The sequence below is a fragment of the Amblyomma americanum genome, chromosome 2 (assembly GCF_052857255.1).
Source record: "Amblyomma americanum isolate KBUSLIRL-KWMA chromosome 2, ASM5285725v1, whole genome shotgun sequence".
Classification (NCBI taxonomy): domain Eukaryota; kingdom Metazoa; phylum Arthropoda; class Arachnida; order Ixodida; family Ixodidae; genus Amblyomma; species Amblyomma americanum.
The window spans coordinates 137,831,392-137,848,507 of NC_135498.1; positions in this window are offsets into that span (position 1 = coordinate 137,831,392).

Sequence of the window (17,116 nt, forward strand, 5' to 3'; positions counted from 1 at the left end):
CATCACTAAGGCAAGTTGAGCAAGCCAACAAAATGAAAATAATAAATGAATAGACGCAAGTTCAGGCATTTGAATGCGGCAAAGTTAGGAAAGCACCAAAAGCAAAAGCATCATTTCGTAACGCTTTAATCGTAGAAGAAATAAAGCAAAATTGCCACTGTATGCAGAGAATGGCCACGTTCAATTGCCTGACCTTCCGTCCGTATTTTTATTTAGGATAGATCACTTATTCGATGTACGCAGACGACAAATGTTCATTAATTAATTTGACAGAAGAAAATCCACAAGGAAAATAGTTGGAATAGATGAAAGAACTGGGTGCTCTTCAAGCTGCGTTGCCAGCACTTGCGTTACTGATTGCAGAAGTAAAGCCTATGACATTCTGTACGGCTCTTTATAACCCGCCATCACTGCCACACATCTATAGTCTATCTTTTCCAGCGTCCTACCGTTCCTTTCTTCCTAAATCTTTCAGGGGCGGACGAGAGAAAGGTTCTGCCAGCCGAGATCACCACTTTTCTCCTACTTGAACTTTTTCATCCTCCGGCGTATTTTATTGCGTACAGTCGACGTCACAATTCTGTGAAGCACTTTAATAGTGTCCAGAATGCTGCAAGAAACGCCGAGGGAAGTTGATAGTTTCAAGTTAACGCATTTTCATGCACAGTGATATCCGTGTTTGCGGCTGGGCACGCCCGCTAGGTTTGCCGGTAAACCCCAGCAGCTCAGGCAAGGCCTCGCTTCGTGTGCACAGCACTCGAGTGTTCCATAAAAGTCTTATGAAGATGATACCTTTTTTATACAGATACAACACTAAAATCACAGTGATATCAGGCAGTGGCGTGAAAAGCTGTGCACTTCTTTTCAAAAAGAAAGAATTGGGTGTTCAGTAGAGGCGAATTCAATGATTTCAAAGAGCAGCAGAATATTGATAATGTGCAGGCTAGGTTTCATCATTCGCACCATAATCAAAGCCGTCAGCATAATTGGCCTGGCAGAAAAACATTAATGCAAATAAATGTGCCATTCAAGGAACATGGAAGAATAAGGATAACTAACAATGCTTTACTTCTTTATAACCCAGCGATATAACAGCTGTCTCTTTATTTCCAGATGCAAGAAAACATACAGAAGGTGGCACGCGTTTCTCAGCAAGGCACATTACGATGCCTACCATTTTAGTTCCTTCGTACATAATAATCATTTTCCGGTATGTTCGGTCGAAAAACGCGAAGTTAGGCAAGACTTCGAACATTATTTAATTCCGTTAAACATAAACCGCGTAGAAAGGAAAACAAAAGAAATATCCCGTCAGCACAGTCCAATCAGCAAGCAAAAGCCGGCAGACTGATTTAGAACAGCGATTGATATACAAGTTCTTCCCCGTGACGGTTATTGAAGTTTAAAAATGGGCTTTGCGGAAATAAAACTGCAACGTCAGCTCTATTGGTTACGTTGGTTGACGTCATAAGAAGGGGAAGATGATTGTTTTGTGGTTTGTGGGGGCTTAACGTCCCATAGCGACTGAGGTTATGAAGGGCGCCGTAGTGAAGGGCTCCCGAAATTTCGACCACCTGGGGTCCGTTATCGCGCACTGACATCGCACAGTACACGGACCTCTAGAATTTCGCCTCCATCGAATTTCGACCTCCGCGGCCTTGATCGAACCCATGCCTTTCGGGTGAGTAGCCGAGCGCTATAACCACTCAGGCACCGCGGCGGCTTCTGGCAAGATGAGTTCTTGTCTCTAGTAAGTAGCTAAAATCCCCTAAGTTTCATTTTAACTTGGAAGAACGTGGTGTTCGCTTACGTGTCCTTGCTGGCTGCTGCGGTTCTCTGCTTCTCCTTGTGGTTCCGGCTTGTTCATCATTTGTGAGCGCGTTCTACGTTGGGAGATTTTGGCCAAGGCGTAGGTTAAGCCGCAGTTCATGTAAACCTGAGGGAGCGTTTTGCTGAGAGGTGCCTTTGACCTCCCCAGGTGGAGGGTTGGCAACTTGGTTTGCCAGCTTGCCAGCCCAAAGCCTGCCGCTTGAGTCCTTCAAAAAAAATGGCATTGATGCAATTCCCGTGGCTCTTGTCCCAATCGGTGAGGGTGCAATCAAAATAAACCACCCCCCCCCCCCCAACTAATTCAACAGGAGCTAAGATTATTGAAAGACCACTATATGCAGATCTCTGAAGTGCGTTCATTTGGCCGTAGAGGCATTGTGTGCAAGTACTCAGGCATCGCTTCTGTTGCAGACTTGCTTCAGTGCAAAATTTTCAGCTCACTGCCGGTCAAAGCATTCATTCCCGAACAGCTTGCATGTGTCAAGGGTAGAGTACATGGTGTCGACCCAGGATCTTCCCCGTAAGAAATTCGAGAAGAATTTCAGGATGCAGGAGTTGGGGTCCTTTAGTCTACCACTGTAGTAGAGAGGTAAAAGGCTCGCGTGTTGCTACTGAGTCAGAAATCACAACTTTTGCTGGCTCTTCCTGTCCTGCTTAATTAAAAATCTGGCCGATTGTATACCGTGTGGACACACTAGAATCCCGCCCACTTCAATGCACCAACTGCTGGCTGTTCGGGCGTAGCGGCAAAGCATGAAAGTCAGAGACCCGCTGCCATTTATATGGAGACGGTCATCGTGCTGATAACTGCACCTCAGAGCAGCCTCATTGCTGCCTCTGCAGCAACATCCACTCAGCTGATGATGCCGACTGCGCAAAACGTAGTGAAGAGTGTAGCTTGTTGGAAATTAACAAAGAGAAGCGGTGCTCAAGAGCCGATGCTTACCCTGTTCTTAACAGCAAAAGTCTCATATGGTAGTCGTGCACGCGCTTCTGTTGGGGACATTGAGTCAAACTTGACTGCCTCAATTGTGACCACAGTAGAAAAAACCCTTAATAATGTGGTCGAGCGAATGCTAAACGATTTTTCTGAGTTTTGGCTCAGTTTGTTGCTGTTCAGTCTATGTCCCTATCAACATCCTCTCTGGCAGCAACGTATGCCTCTGTTTCAGCTTGTGGAGCTAGTGCTAGCCGCTCAACATCACCTCTTGATGCTCCCCAGGTCCCAGCTAACATCTCTCTTCCTAGCCGTGCTGGTTGCACTGACATCTGCAGAACAGATGTCGAAATTTCGTGTCCTACGCAGAAGCGTCGTGCTCCCTCGTCACCATCTAAATCTAGTTCTCCAAAGATGAAAGCTAGCAAAGGACCCCCCAAACTTCTTCCCCATGTTGATATCCTTAAAGAAGGGGCTTCAGCCTCTACAATTTACAATAATCATGGCAGGTATCAAAGTGCTGCAATGGAATTGCCGCTCCGTATTTTCTTCTCTTCCAGATCTAGAAATACTTATTCACAAACATAAACCGGTATTGTGCTTTTACAAGAAACTTGGTTATCACCTTATAAATCTTTTTCAATGAGAAGCTTTGCAGTTTTCAGGTCAGATTGAAATGTTGGCGGGGGAGGTGGATTGGTAACCATGCTTTCTAAACATTTATGTCACTAGGCATATATCTCTAAGAAAATTCTCCCTGACTGTGAGCTTTGAGCGATAAAAATTTCATTTCCGCATTGTGCCGATATTACAATTGCTAATGTCCATTTTCCTTTAGTGTACGCAGGACAGACTGTTTAGACAGTTTGGTGACTGGCGCAAGCAGTGCAGTAATCGCAGATTTTAACTCTCACCATAGTGACTGGGGAAGTCGTATTGATTCCTTCGGCCGGCTTCTCTGGTCGTGGCCGTCTGCAAATGCTCTACGCTGCTGCAATTCCAGAGAAGTAACCTTTTTGCGAGGGGTTGCTCGCTCAGTCATTGTCTTAATTTTATCAGCAGGTAGGCTAGAGGTGACTGATTGGTCGACACAGGACACAGGATGACAACTTTCCTATAACTTTCACTATTCGGTTATCTCCGCTCAAAACTAGTTGCGTGACCCATAAATTTGTCAACCACACAATTTATAAAAATCTAATATCCGCCTCAATTGCCTCGCTAGTTAGTACAAGCAGGGATGACAGAGCGCAGCAGACGGTTTCATTTTTGCATAGTGCAGTAAACCACTGAATATTCACTGTGCCCGCAGCAGCCTCTGACCCCCCCCCCCCCCCTTAGGGTATGCGCCATGCCTTAAGAGGACGAAGAAAGAAGAAGGCGCTGAGCTGAAGACTGACATTCAGTCAAGGAAACGCAAAGAAAAAACTGTTCACCTCTAGCGATTCACTGCGCCAGATGTGAAGGCTGTATTGCGCATTTGAAAAATGCTTGTGGTATCTCCAATCAAGGTGCGCAACTCGAGCTTCAGCTTGCAGAGGGGCACCATATGTCGCAGCGCAGACAATATTGCAACAGAAAGCTTTGGTTGTCACTTCACGCGAAAGTTATTCGTTGCTTTTTTTTTGGAGGTGTTTCTTTTGTTGAGGTCGTCTAGTTGTAATATTTGTTGATTTTTTTTTTGTTTCGGCCACCGGTAACTAGCGCATTTCGTATACATTCATTCTTTCTTGCCTTTTGATTTTGCGACAACATCGGTATCTGCGCGATGTTTATTATTTTTTTGCATTTCCATGAGTACACCGCAGTCGTGTGCAGTGCCCTGAGTGTCGCTTTTTCGCCTTTCGTACAGTATTGCACGCTCAAGTTGCCTTATGTATGGATCTTTACCGACTAGCCCAGTTTAGAATTCTATAGTTATTTGCCCACAATGCAGAGCTCCCAGCTTCACTCATTCCCACAATCATTCGAACAGAGCAGTACATTATAACTTCTAGTCCATCACCTGCACTCAGTAAACACCTTTCTGCCTGGTCCCTTTCTAAGCGGGCTTCGGCCGGGTTAAAGAAAAACCGCAAAAAATGAAGGGTTTTAGCAAATGCTTTATTGTGGTATAGGAGTGCAAAATAGCCGCAAAAATAAAGAATGCCTTCTCGGCAGACTGAAGAGAAACTATATTTGGCAAAAAGAAGCAGCAATACAGTAAATAAAAAGCGTACCACTTGGCACCGTACAGCAACAAGATATGCCGGATGCCTCAGCGGCCACCATATCGTGCGTAGTAGCAAGGAGCGAGAGAATATTAAGCGCTGCGTGTGAATACTGATGAGCCTTCATGGACGACTGGCCAGCTGGGAGACTGCCTACCAACTCTTTTCTGCACCTGTCTCTGCGTCTGCGAAGATAAAGAACCTCGTTACACTCTTACCCTCTGTGGCGAGTGCTCCCCGGGTTCGCGAGGGAGATGATGGAGTACCGCTCACTTATACGCGGCGGGTTCAAGCGTTCAGAGTGTAGACTGAGCAACACGCTTTTTGTGAACTTATTTTCTCTCCTATGATTGAACCACCAGCAGCTTGATTCGCCGCTTTCAATTTTGCTTTTTACAACGAGCACACAGCTCCTTTCTACGCCGTGAGGCCACGCTTATGTAAATGACCGCAAATATCACTGTTCTCTATGGTCATTTCGGTTACAAGAGCTATGCAGCCACGCATGAATATATTAGAGAACAAGAATAATCTGCCACTCTGTTTTTTATTTTTGCTACATGAGGTTTCTTTACACCAAGAATCACACTCCAGAAATTTCGTAACTATCACTTCAATTGTTCAAAAGTTACATCGGTGCACCTTTCTGAGTACATTGGTTAATCCCCATAGCAGAAGTGGCTATTTCAATCCACTCCTACTTGGTGTCGTGATACATTTTTGGTCATCTTTTCTTCTTGCAGAGGGTGAGATTGCACTTCTCGCACGCCAACATGGGCCTTTTTTGGCAATACTGGCACCGCAGTTATTCATCTAATTTGTGCGGTGTCTTCAGCTGCGAAAGACATCAGGCGGGGTTTCTGGAATGGCTGGTCGCTGGGCGCCAACGTGCGCGAAAGGACTCGTAAGGCTTCTTATTAATGCAAAAATGTCAACACAGTCGTCTCCAGCGAAATGGTAGGCATTTCAGCGTTCGCCATTTTCAGGCGTCAGCCATAAAATTCAAAGCACCAAGTGTTCACAATTGCCTTTCGTGCTGCGATATCTTTGAAACCATAATTCGTCGATAAACGCGGCTGCGAGAAAATTATAAGGAAACTCCTGCCAATAGTGCTGCTGTAAAACAACTGCTCTGATCTTTCCCCACGGATAGATAACGTACTAATTTCAGGAAACGCGCATTCTTCATTTACAGGCATCGGCAGATCCCTTGGTGACAAAATCGCGATTCGGCTGCAAAAAATAAATCAATCTGTGGTTTTCAAATCTTACAAAATATAAGTGAATTTTTTTGAAGTACCCTGAGACCTAATGGAGCAGAAGGAAGATACAACGACAATCTCTTCCTTTTACCAAGATAGATTAATTTAAGGTGGTGTGCTGTCGTAAAGTGCACCTGTAATCCCGGTTGAATACTGACCAGGCCAAAATTATGCCTTGGTATCCGCAGGGCTTTTATTTGCTTTGTTTCCTTATTCACCAAAGCATCGCTCATTGCTTTCGGCTTCTTTGATTCGCCATTTTAAACATACGTATAGCAGCACAGATTGTTACTTTACCTCTACAGCGCTGAGTTTCTCTTTCGATAAGCCCGGATACCGTAACAGGTTGGCGTGCTGAAAAAAAAAGAACACAAATTTTACCAGCTGTGGCACTGCAGACAAGTAAGACTGGTGGTCGCCATTCCATTTTTTTTTTCCGCGACGATTCACTCCGCCCAGACGCGTAATCGACACGTTGATCATTTCATTAAACCCGTCAATTAAATTCCAGGTCTTCTTCCAATAAGTGTTTTCGCAGATTATAAAATTTTCCTCTGTTATACTCTTACCTCAGTTTTAGTTGTTTCTTAACTCTTTTTGTCATATTTATTTCTAATAGAACAATACATATAAATACAGCACCCTCAAAAATCACCCACGGCCAGCGGAGCACTTGTACTACTTCACTAACAGACCTCAGCAGAAAGCCAATTTTAACATTTTAATGATTCGCTACGGTAAACATTTCAAAGGCATAAAAATTCTTGCGCCTATAGCACTGTACCGAAATCCCCTTTTAGTTGGGATAAACGTAAAAGCCTAATATGCGGGCAATTTTGTTGTCACGTAGAAACAGCACGTGGTGGCCTTGAATATGGGCAGAGCTTCATTGCAGAAAAGTGTCATTTCATCATAGTGCAATGTATATTCCCCATTAACGCCGTTTTCCGTTTCAAGTTCTTATGCAGAAGCAACATTCTTTTACAGGAAGATTTTATTTCCGAATCTTAGGTTTTCGGATTATGTTTGCCGCCATTGAGAGTCATGAACTGCAAGATTATATTTCAATCTCGTTGGAAGCTCGACAACACACAGGAATAAACATGGTATTGATCCCTATAAAGCCTCAAAGAAAGTGCTGCTTATTTTTGGTAGGCTTCCGTACTTTATTCATTTGTATTACTTTTTTTAATCATGAGCTCTAAAATTGTGTAGCATGTTGGACTAGTTGGCGATGGCTCTGGATTGAAACAATGCTACTGGTTGAAAGCCTTGGCGAATTCTCCAACGTAGTGTAGACTTGTAATAAGAAGGTATACTCACTGGCATCCATCAAAGCGCAGCCATACAGCTGCAAAGTAAAGTAATACAGCTTCTAAAGAAACTTTGTAATTTTGAACAAATTCTTTCATGTGTGGTGTTTGAACCGGGACCACCGCTTCACCGGGCCAGTCGCTCTACCAGCCGAGCTAACCGGGACAGCTAGCCTATGATAGGCAAAAGAGATCTAATTGAATTGGGAACGGTGCGTATTCAGTTTCAGGGAGAACCCCCAAGCCGCAGTAGACTTGGACAAAAAGATTAAGTACTCATGAGCATCCATCCAAGCGTGGTCGCACGGGTATAGAGGAAAACAACACAGCTTCTACAGAGGCATGATATATAAGAGAAAATTGTCCTTGTCCAGGGTTCAAGGCCGGGACCACCGCCTCACCGGGACAGGCGCTCTAGCAACTCAGCTAGCTATGACGGCTGATATATGGTAGGGCCAGGGCGTATTGACTAACAACTAGAAGTGGGAACGGTGTTGGTCCAAAGTATGAGGGAGTCGCACAAGGTTAAGTAGATTTCTAAAAATAAAGTAATAATTGATTACAATCCACACAAGCGCTGCTATTGAGCTACATAATAAAACTATAGAGTATCCACAAATCCTTTCCAGATGAAGAACAATTATTGCTGGTCCTGGCTCCGATCCCGAGGCGATTGGTTAAGTGGGGCAGTCTTTACCAACTGAGGTAAGTGGGACGGCTAGGATATGATAAGGCGAGATCGAATAGATTAACAGCTCAAATTTTGACCTGTGTTGGTTTAATACTGAATGTAATCCCCCAAATTGGCGCGCATTTATAATAAATCAGTAATTACCCAATATCGTCTTCCCTAGCGCAGGAAAACGGCGACAAAAGAAAGATGCAAAGCTTTTACAGAAACTTCGCAGCTGACGAAAAATTCATTTTTGTCCGGGCATTGAACAGAGTACCACCGCCTGCCCTGGGTGGCAGTGTAGGGCTATCTAAAATGGCGTTATTTTTACTTACACTTTGCTGCTTACAATCCTTGCAGTACGGAGTTCCAAAGCACAAAAAGAAAATAAAGAAGCGTTTCTGAGGTCGTAAATAGCCAAGTGTAATATACTTTCTGAAAGCTAAGAACATCCTCTGTTAACACGTTGCTAAACTTAAAAATCGAAAACAATGTTGGCCGAGAAAAAGGCAAGAAATTGGGAGATGGTTTTGCACGGCGAAGCTCACAATATCGAGCAGTAGCACTAATTACGGTGGGCGCTTAAGGTTCCGACGTGCTAAAAGCATTTGAAGTAAAGGCCTTTGCAATAAGTGCCTTTGGCCTAGAGGATTGCTGCCTATAGGTGTTTGCCCGGAAGGCGTTTACTATAAAGTTTGTCATCCTAATGACCCTTACCTTAAAGGCCTTTCATGTAAAATAATTGGTCTAAGCGCCTATAACACATATGCCTTTCACCTAAACCCTTTACCCTAAGGCTATTCGCCTTGAAGGCTTTCATCCAGGTGAACTCATGCCAGGTGTACACACGTGTACCAACCGGACAGAATGCCCACAACCCAGCGGGCAGGTTCAGCCGCCTACCACAAAGCAGGTTTCATTGGTGAACTGTGCACGAAATCGAAAAATGCGCCTAGCACTGCTACCGCATTAAACAGCAACAACCTGTGGACATTTTCACATAGCACACCCTCTTATCACTTCTTTAACGGCGATTTGTCGATATGAAACTTAATATAGCGTTTAGAATGCTAATTTACAATGTTTTCTTCTGTTATATTATATTGCATTGATGATTTCCAACTAACAAGATAAAAAACGAATAAAATTGTGCGATGAAGTTTCGAACTTTAATTTGGAAATGGTACGAGATCAGTCGAGACAAAACTGATACTAATACCAGAGTTTTAAGGTAGCAGCGACGTTTCGGCGAGAGCTCAGCACCATCTTCAGGGTTGACTGGGTGGAAGTCAGGGACGCTGGAAACAAGAGACGAGTGAGAGGCTCTAGAGTCTATTACGGCAGTGAATGAAAGCGGAATGAAATGTTTTGCAACTCAGTAATCTGAAGAGGTAAAAAGGATTTAGGTTCTGAGCAAGGCCTCTGCTTTTATACTATGTTTTTCCCCCGGCAGTTCGTCCTCGTAAAATGAGTCTCCGTTTAGGACAGCCGTCACCGTTAAGGATCATTAATGCATGAGGAAGACGCGGCGTTTCCAAACGTGCTATGTTGAAACATAAACTGCTAAAAGAGGGAAGCGATAGAGGAAGGGCAGAAAAGGCAACCAGTCGTGGTATCTTGTCGAAAACCGACCTTTTCTTAGCGTCCAGTTAGTACCTGTAGACATTAGATGTGGCGCATGTGACGTCCGATCTGGTAAGGTACAGCGAGGCTTGTTCGCCCACTTTGCTGTTCAATTCAGGCACCATCTCGCGTAGAGAGGCCAATGAATAGAACGGAAACCGAAAACATAGAACTTACAAATTACGGCCCTGCCTGGAGTCCCACTTGTGTATCCAAAACGAATATACTCTTTTTACAGTGGGCACCATCTTTTGGGATATTCTGAGTAAAGTTGAGGAAATGATATTAAAATATCCTCTGCAATTCTTTTTTTTACATATTCCTTTTTCACAAGTTAGCACTTCAGCCACTGCTCCAAAAATACGTAAGCGGTTCATCGCAATGGTCTTCAAGACATCTGGCTGGGTGACCTCATGTGTTCCACACGTACAGATACACAGAGTACAATTTTGACCATGCTCCTATTGAAGTTGTTGATGAAATGAAAACACTTGGTGTTTATTTAAACAAATATATGTCCTAGGATAGGCCCATAAATGAAATAATTTCACGCCTGTTAAAACAGTAGGTAATTTACCGAAACCCCATTTCTTCCTACCGCCGAAAATTAAGCTACATATGTATAACTCGTTATTCTTGTCTCAACTAAACTGATGTTTCCTTGTATTGGGTACAACTACACAAACAAATTTAAATCGAATATATGCACTACAAAAAAGGGTATTCGCAATATAGCTGGAAAAGACTACTACACTCATACTGCGCCAATTTTTCAGAATTTTAATGTAATGTCAGTACACTATCTCTACTGGTATAACATAGCAGTTCCCTAAAAACAGCACATAACTACCTCTGGGAGTACAATGCTTTCGATCGCCAATCTGACAACACCTACACGAACATATCCTTCGCGTTCTGGTCATAACTGGGCGGTACCTTTCGTAAGAACGACGTTTGGCCAGCAAATGCTTGCATATATTCTGCCCACTCTGTTAAACTATTTTCGCCAAAATAAAGTTAATATTGAAAATGTAAATAAGAAACGAATACACTCATTCTTTCTCTCGAAATTGTAATTTTTATGCTTCTAGTGAGGTATGTTTCTTTTGTGTATTTTGGATTTTTTGCGGGCTTGTTTCTATGTACAATTACTTTTATTCGCTGATCATGTTTGTCATTCATATTGTGCCTTTACCTTTAGCAACAAAAAGACTCAACTATGCGTAGTAAGAGCTACAATGTGTGTAAATGTACTGGGATGTAGTGGCTAAATTGTAAGTGCACCAAATTTTACTACCGATACCTCGCTGTTTTGCCACGTAGTGGGGCCCGAGCGCCGTGAAGTGAATTAACGTTCACTTTTTGTCTCAAGACCCTCATTTCTTATTTAAATTAAAGTAAACTTCACACTTCAAACTTCAAATACTGGAAGCTTGCGCTTACATCCGAAGTCATGTCGCTCGCAGCGGCTTAGATCCGTAAAAAGCGACAACGGTAAAAAATACAGAGGAAAGAGAGCAGCATCATGATTGTGCAAGTAATTAGGGTAAAATATATTATTGTGGTTGTCTGCATGCTACGTTCCATGCGTGCGTATAATAATTATTCAAAAATGAAATAAACATTTGAAGCTTCAACTTTATTCATTTCGCCGTATACCACGTCGACTATTTCTGCCTCGTACTCGAGTACATTCTTGCTCGGAAGGCGCGAAAACAAAAAGCAAAGCTGATGCCATCCTTTTTATAAAGCTACAGCAAGGCTCACGATATCAGTCTGTGTTTCTGCTGGCCAGTAAAACAACCACCAAGAGATAATCCTTCCTGCTCTGAGCTGTTCTCCTGCGCCGCTAATCCGATTAACCCCGCCATGCCTGCTCTGGTCGAAGCTGTTTAGGGACAGAGTAGTCTTGTAATTGACGGCTGGTTTTCTTCCCAGTAGCAGACGTTAATCAGCTACCTGGCCTTTGGGCATTTTCTTTAATCACACTTCAACACAGCACACACTCGCCCTCTTCCCTCTCCAGACGTCTTCTCTCTGCTAGTTGATAGAGAAAACTCTCTTCTCTCCTTTTCTTTCCGCTGTGTTTCGGAGTGTTCGAGGTGATGCTCAAAACAGCGTTAGCATGGCATTTCGGTGCCTTCGCGCTTCCTCACCACAGTTTAATGAAAATGGCTCTTGCTGAAGATCTGGATGCGCGTTTTGTGCTATCCTTGCCTAGCGTTGTCGCTTGATCTCATTTTATTGGTCAGATGGAAAGCTGGGCTGAAGGAACGCTATGAATGTTGTCTCTCTTAACTCTCCTGAGCTTGGTATTGGAAAGCTCGGAGTGACAACATTCTCGCAACTCTTCGTAAAGGTATTCAATCAGGCCAGCTTCCGAAACAGGCAAAGGAGAATTTAAGTTAAGCGATGTGGTAGAGGGGGAAGAAGATGCTTTCATTGGTTGGCGTTTAGAGAATGCCGCTGTTGGTAATTATAGAAAAGCACATATTTTCCAAATCTGAGAATGCGACTCCCACTGTGCTGTCACCAGTGACTGGTGTTGAGTTCGGTTCACCCACATAACGCAGGTTCGGACCAGAGCAAGCTGAAGGCACAGCCAGCGTTCATCGAACGCCTGCGCTCTTGCTCCGAAGGAAGGAGCGGTGACCGCCAAGGTTCGCAGAGTTTTGCCTCCCGGTTCTCTGGCCTTGGCCAGGCATCAACAATGCTAGCGATGAAATGCATGCTCCTTGTCTGTTCGCTCTAGTCCAGGCCCGAACGGAGTCCTCTCGCTCGCCTGTGTGGCGCCGACCCCCCGCAGTCGGAAGGCCCAGACTTGGCTGGCTCTCCGTCATCACTTGCCATTGCCAGTGGACACGCGCGAAGAGTCATCCAAATGTGATCTCCGTCGTCAAGATGTGCTGCGCGTACGTCTTCCTCTTCATTCGCATATGTCGTGCGATTTATCCCATTGCGTGGCCATGCGGCTTGCGATCACCCTTAGCTGTGCCGTCAAGCGTGTGTAGTGCTTGCTTTGCGCGCGCGGACCAGCGGGTTAGCTTTTGGCTGCTGTGGCAGGGCGACGGGTTGTACACAGGTCGGGAGAATTGTACTGTGTTCTGTAATGCAGCTTATCGCGTAAAGAACACTTCTGTTTCTAATTTCCTGCGCACATATTATATGGCTGTAGTGAAATTAACACCTGCATCTAGTAACCCCACAAGATGAGCCACACGGTTGTCCGGCACACGGGACCGCGTACATGAGTCACCGTGTCTCCCAATGAACTCTCCAACAGCACTTGAGTTTGAATTGAGAACACAGCGAACTGCCGTCGCCTTGCAATCGGCAAAAGGAATCTTTCTTTTATTTTGTTGCTGACTAATTTTCACATTCTCGAGCACATAGGTTGCCTTCTTTTAAAATAGCCCCGATTTTTCCTATTAACTACGCAGCCTTTCGTTCGTCGATCACCTCCTTCTTGTTGTGTGCGCAACTATTAGAAGTTTGGTTGCTTCCACCATTTCTATGCCTTCCTCAGCGTTCTTGGGGCAACCTTAGTTTGATGACAAACGTTATTCTAAATTTAAAGTTACACTGCGGTATTAAATTAAAATAAATGCACTGTAAGAGTGGTTTATTTGTTGGTACTGAGGACGATAGACGCAGCGGTGAAGCAGTGGCGGTCTGCAATCGGTCAGGTTGAGCAGGGTCTCTCTCAAAGAGGTGGCATTGCGGATGGGCTAATGCTCATGTTCTTCTTCACAATAGCCCCGTGCAGAAAAGGAGCCATGCTGGCGACTCAAGGTGCGGACAGTATAATCGGGTCGTAGTGCAGCTTGAGGTGTTGAACATGCACAGTCTCGAGGTCACGGCGCCAGTGATCAGCAGACTGCGTGAGTGGCTCATTTATGTAAATTCGGATCGTGCACAGCAGGACGCAGAAGCGGCCTAGATACTTCAAAATAATTTTCCTGGAGAGGCCAGGACTACTAGAAAGTATCCAAAGCTGCACGAGTGAACCCGTTGGAAAGGCAGGTGCGAGCTTGTCTTCATCGTAACGGTGTTTTTGGCGCCCTTGGGTGTCTGTCGTGAGCGATGTTGCTATCTGGCAGCCGTAGTCGGTGTGCTCGGCAGCTTCAAAACAGTTGTGCACTTAGATGTGGCAGGGCGGTAGGAACTAACTGTGTCGATGAGAGCGGATAGGTGCCGGCCGTAAAGGAGAAGAAACGGACAGAAGCCAGTGGTGGATTATGTAGCAGTGTTATAGGCCTACGTTATAGAGGGGAGAATGAGGTCTCAGTTCATGTGGCTGGCAGCGACGTACATAGCCAGTATGTCACCACGGTGTGAATAAAGCGCTCGGCTAGACATTTGTTTGTGGATGATATGCGGTACAAGTCCGATTAATTATATTGCACCCGGCGAGCAGAACTTCAACTACGTCTGACAAGAAAACTGCTCCTTTGTCACTGAGGAGTTCACGAAGAGCACCGTGGCAAACAATGAAACGCTGCAGAATGGACGACGCCACATCACGAGCTGTAACAGCCGTGAGCGCAACGGTCTCAGCATACTTCGTCAGGTGATCAAAGGTAATAATAACCCAGCGGTTGCCAGCAGCGGTGTACACCAGAGGGCTGTTTAAATCGATTCTAATGCGCTCGAATGGGCGCGGCGGACAGGGTTGTCGCTGCAGTTCGCCAGCGGCGCGATGAGGCTGTTGCTTACGGCGTTGGTAGGACGGGCATGAGGGCACGTACTTGAGGATGAAGTTCTGCATGCCGCACCAGTAGTACCTGAGACGGATGCAAGTGTAAGTCTTGAATACTTCGGCGTGGACGCATTGCGGGTCAGCATGGAAACAGTTGCAGATTTGGCAGTGTAGGAAGCGTGTAATGACGAGAAGCCATTTGCGTCGATCAGGGTTGTAGTAACACCGATAAAAGAGGTTATCGCGAATGGCAAAATGTGGAGCTTGGCGGCGTAGTGTGTGGGGCGCTGGAAACGTAAATGGGTCAGAGAGAAAGTCAAGAAGAGCGGCGATCAATCTTTACGCTGCTCTGAAGGCATTTTGCTTGCGGTGAGCGAAGGCACAGTGGTTTCGGGTGTGCAGAGGCTGGTAATCTCCGCGGTAGCGGGGAGCGGAACAAGGCATCGGATTCCTAATGCTTGTGACCCGACCGGTAGACGAAGCGTATGGTATATTCTTGGAGCCGGAGAGCCCATCGAGCCAGGCGCTTGGAGGAATCTTTTAACGAGGAAAGCCAACAAAGGCCGTGGTGGCCGGTGACCACGTAAAAAGGACGCCCATAGAGTAAGGGCGAGACTTTCCGAAACTCCAAACGTTGGTCAAGCACTCGTTTTCCGTGATGGTGAAGTTGGACTTGGCTTTAGACAGAGTGCGTTTGGAGTGAGCAACTGCATATTCTTCGTATCCAGATTTGCGCGGAGCGAGCAAGCACCAAGCACAATGCCACTGGCGTCAGTGTGTACTTTGGTTGGAGCATGCGGGTCAAAGTGGCGCATGATGGGTGGTGCCGTGAGGAGATGGCGCAAGGCGTTATAGGCATCGTCGCATGCAGGCAACCAACTCGAGAAATCCGCGCTGATGCCACGCAGTTGAATTAACGGGGCAACAATCACAGCAAAGTTCCGAATAAAACGCCGAAAGCAGAAACATTGGCCAAGAAAGTTGCGCAGTTCCTTATTGGAAGTAGGGTTGGGAAAAACAGTCACTGCACGAATTTTGGCGGTGTCGAGACGGACACCCTCCTTTGACACAACGAGGCCGAGAATAGTTAACGCGCGAGCTGTAAAGCGGCACTTTTTCAAGTAGAGCCGCAGGCCGGCGTCCGTAAGGGAGGTCAAGACGTGCTTAAGACGGGCCAGATTAGTCTCGAAGTCAGGCGAAAAGACCACGACATCGTCTAGATAGCACAGGCACGACGATTCTGGGTCAGCTCAGCTGTCGCTGAGTATTGAGTTTGAGGAGGCCAGTAGCCGCAGACTAGGGGAGGTAGTGGGGATGTTGTTGTTCTTGCCTTCTTGACATGGCACATACCCACGACGGGGGATTGACCAGAGTTCAGTGCGGAGACCCCATAGAATGGGGTAAACTGGCGCCAACCTGATGACATCTCTGTTGAAGTGGTCACATTATGATGATGTCATTCCGTAAAAATGATGCGTTCTCTGAAAAACATTTTCAACACCTGACGCTGTAATACCGGGATACTGGCACACGACGACGAAAAAGCCGGGCCACATGACGAGGCAATCCGCAATAATAACAGATGGGGCGAATATCACCTGTACACCAGGGATTTCCGATTGGTGGTAGCGGTCGGAAAAAGGCGGCCGATTAGTGACGCTGAGGAGGATGGAAGCACTGTTGAAGCAGTGGTGATCCGCTGTCGGTCATGCTAAGTAGGGTCTCGCTCGGAGCGATGGCAGTGCGGTTGGGCGAATGGCCATCTTCTTCACAGCACCTCTTCTGCGGTCCATAGACACGGCATTGCTCTGACGACTGGCACTTCACTTTTTTGTACTCTGTGTGATCATACGTGTGCTGGAAAGAAGTCGTTTCCAAGTTTAATTTCCTGCTATTATACTGGTTCTTTTCTGCGCTGCAGTGAATGCAGAAATTAGCAGTGTAAGATGAAGCATGAAAAAGCTTACTTTATGTCAATGGGGCGAGGTGTTGTAAAAAACGGAGAAACAAGAATAAAGGAAAAAAAGGAAAGCGATTTTATTGAAGGACATTTGCGCCGCGAGAAGCTCCATAGGCAGTATTACAGCGTTAGTTGTTGAAATTCTTTTGCAGAGAACGCATCATTGTTTACGGAATGACATCATCATGACGTGACCATTTCACCAGAGATGTCACTAGCGGTCATATCACGTATTGGTAACAAGACCTGTTATCTAGCATTGGTGTAATTATTTTGTCACCTGACTCATAGGGGCGCCACCCATGAAATATTCACAAATCACAACAAATTAGCGCAACAGACATGTTATCTTTAACACAAAATAGACTCCAGTAACAGATGACAGTTAAAATTATGTCATGTTACGCCAGCGCCGTTATTTCTTTACTAAATTTCTGGAGCAGTTTATTAACTGGCGAAAAAGAAGCAGCATTGACGTCCTTTCTGGAGTTTATCTGGCTATAACTGCTTTCAATATCGCATTGAAGGAGAAATCAACAAGCCACTGTTAGACAGAAGGCGGCAGCGCCGTATATCCACGCGAGTTTCAAAAGAAGCAGCAAATGAAGT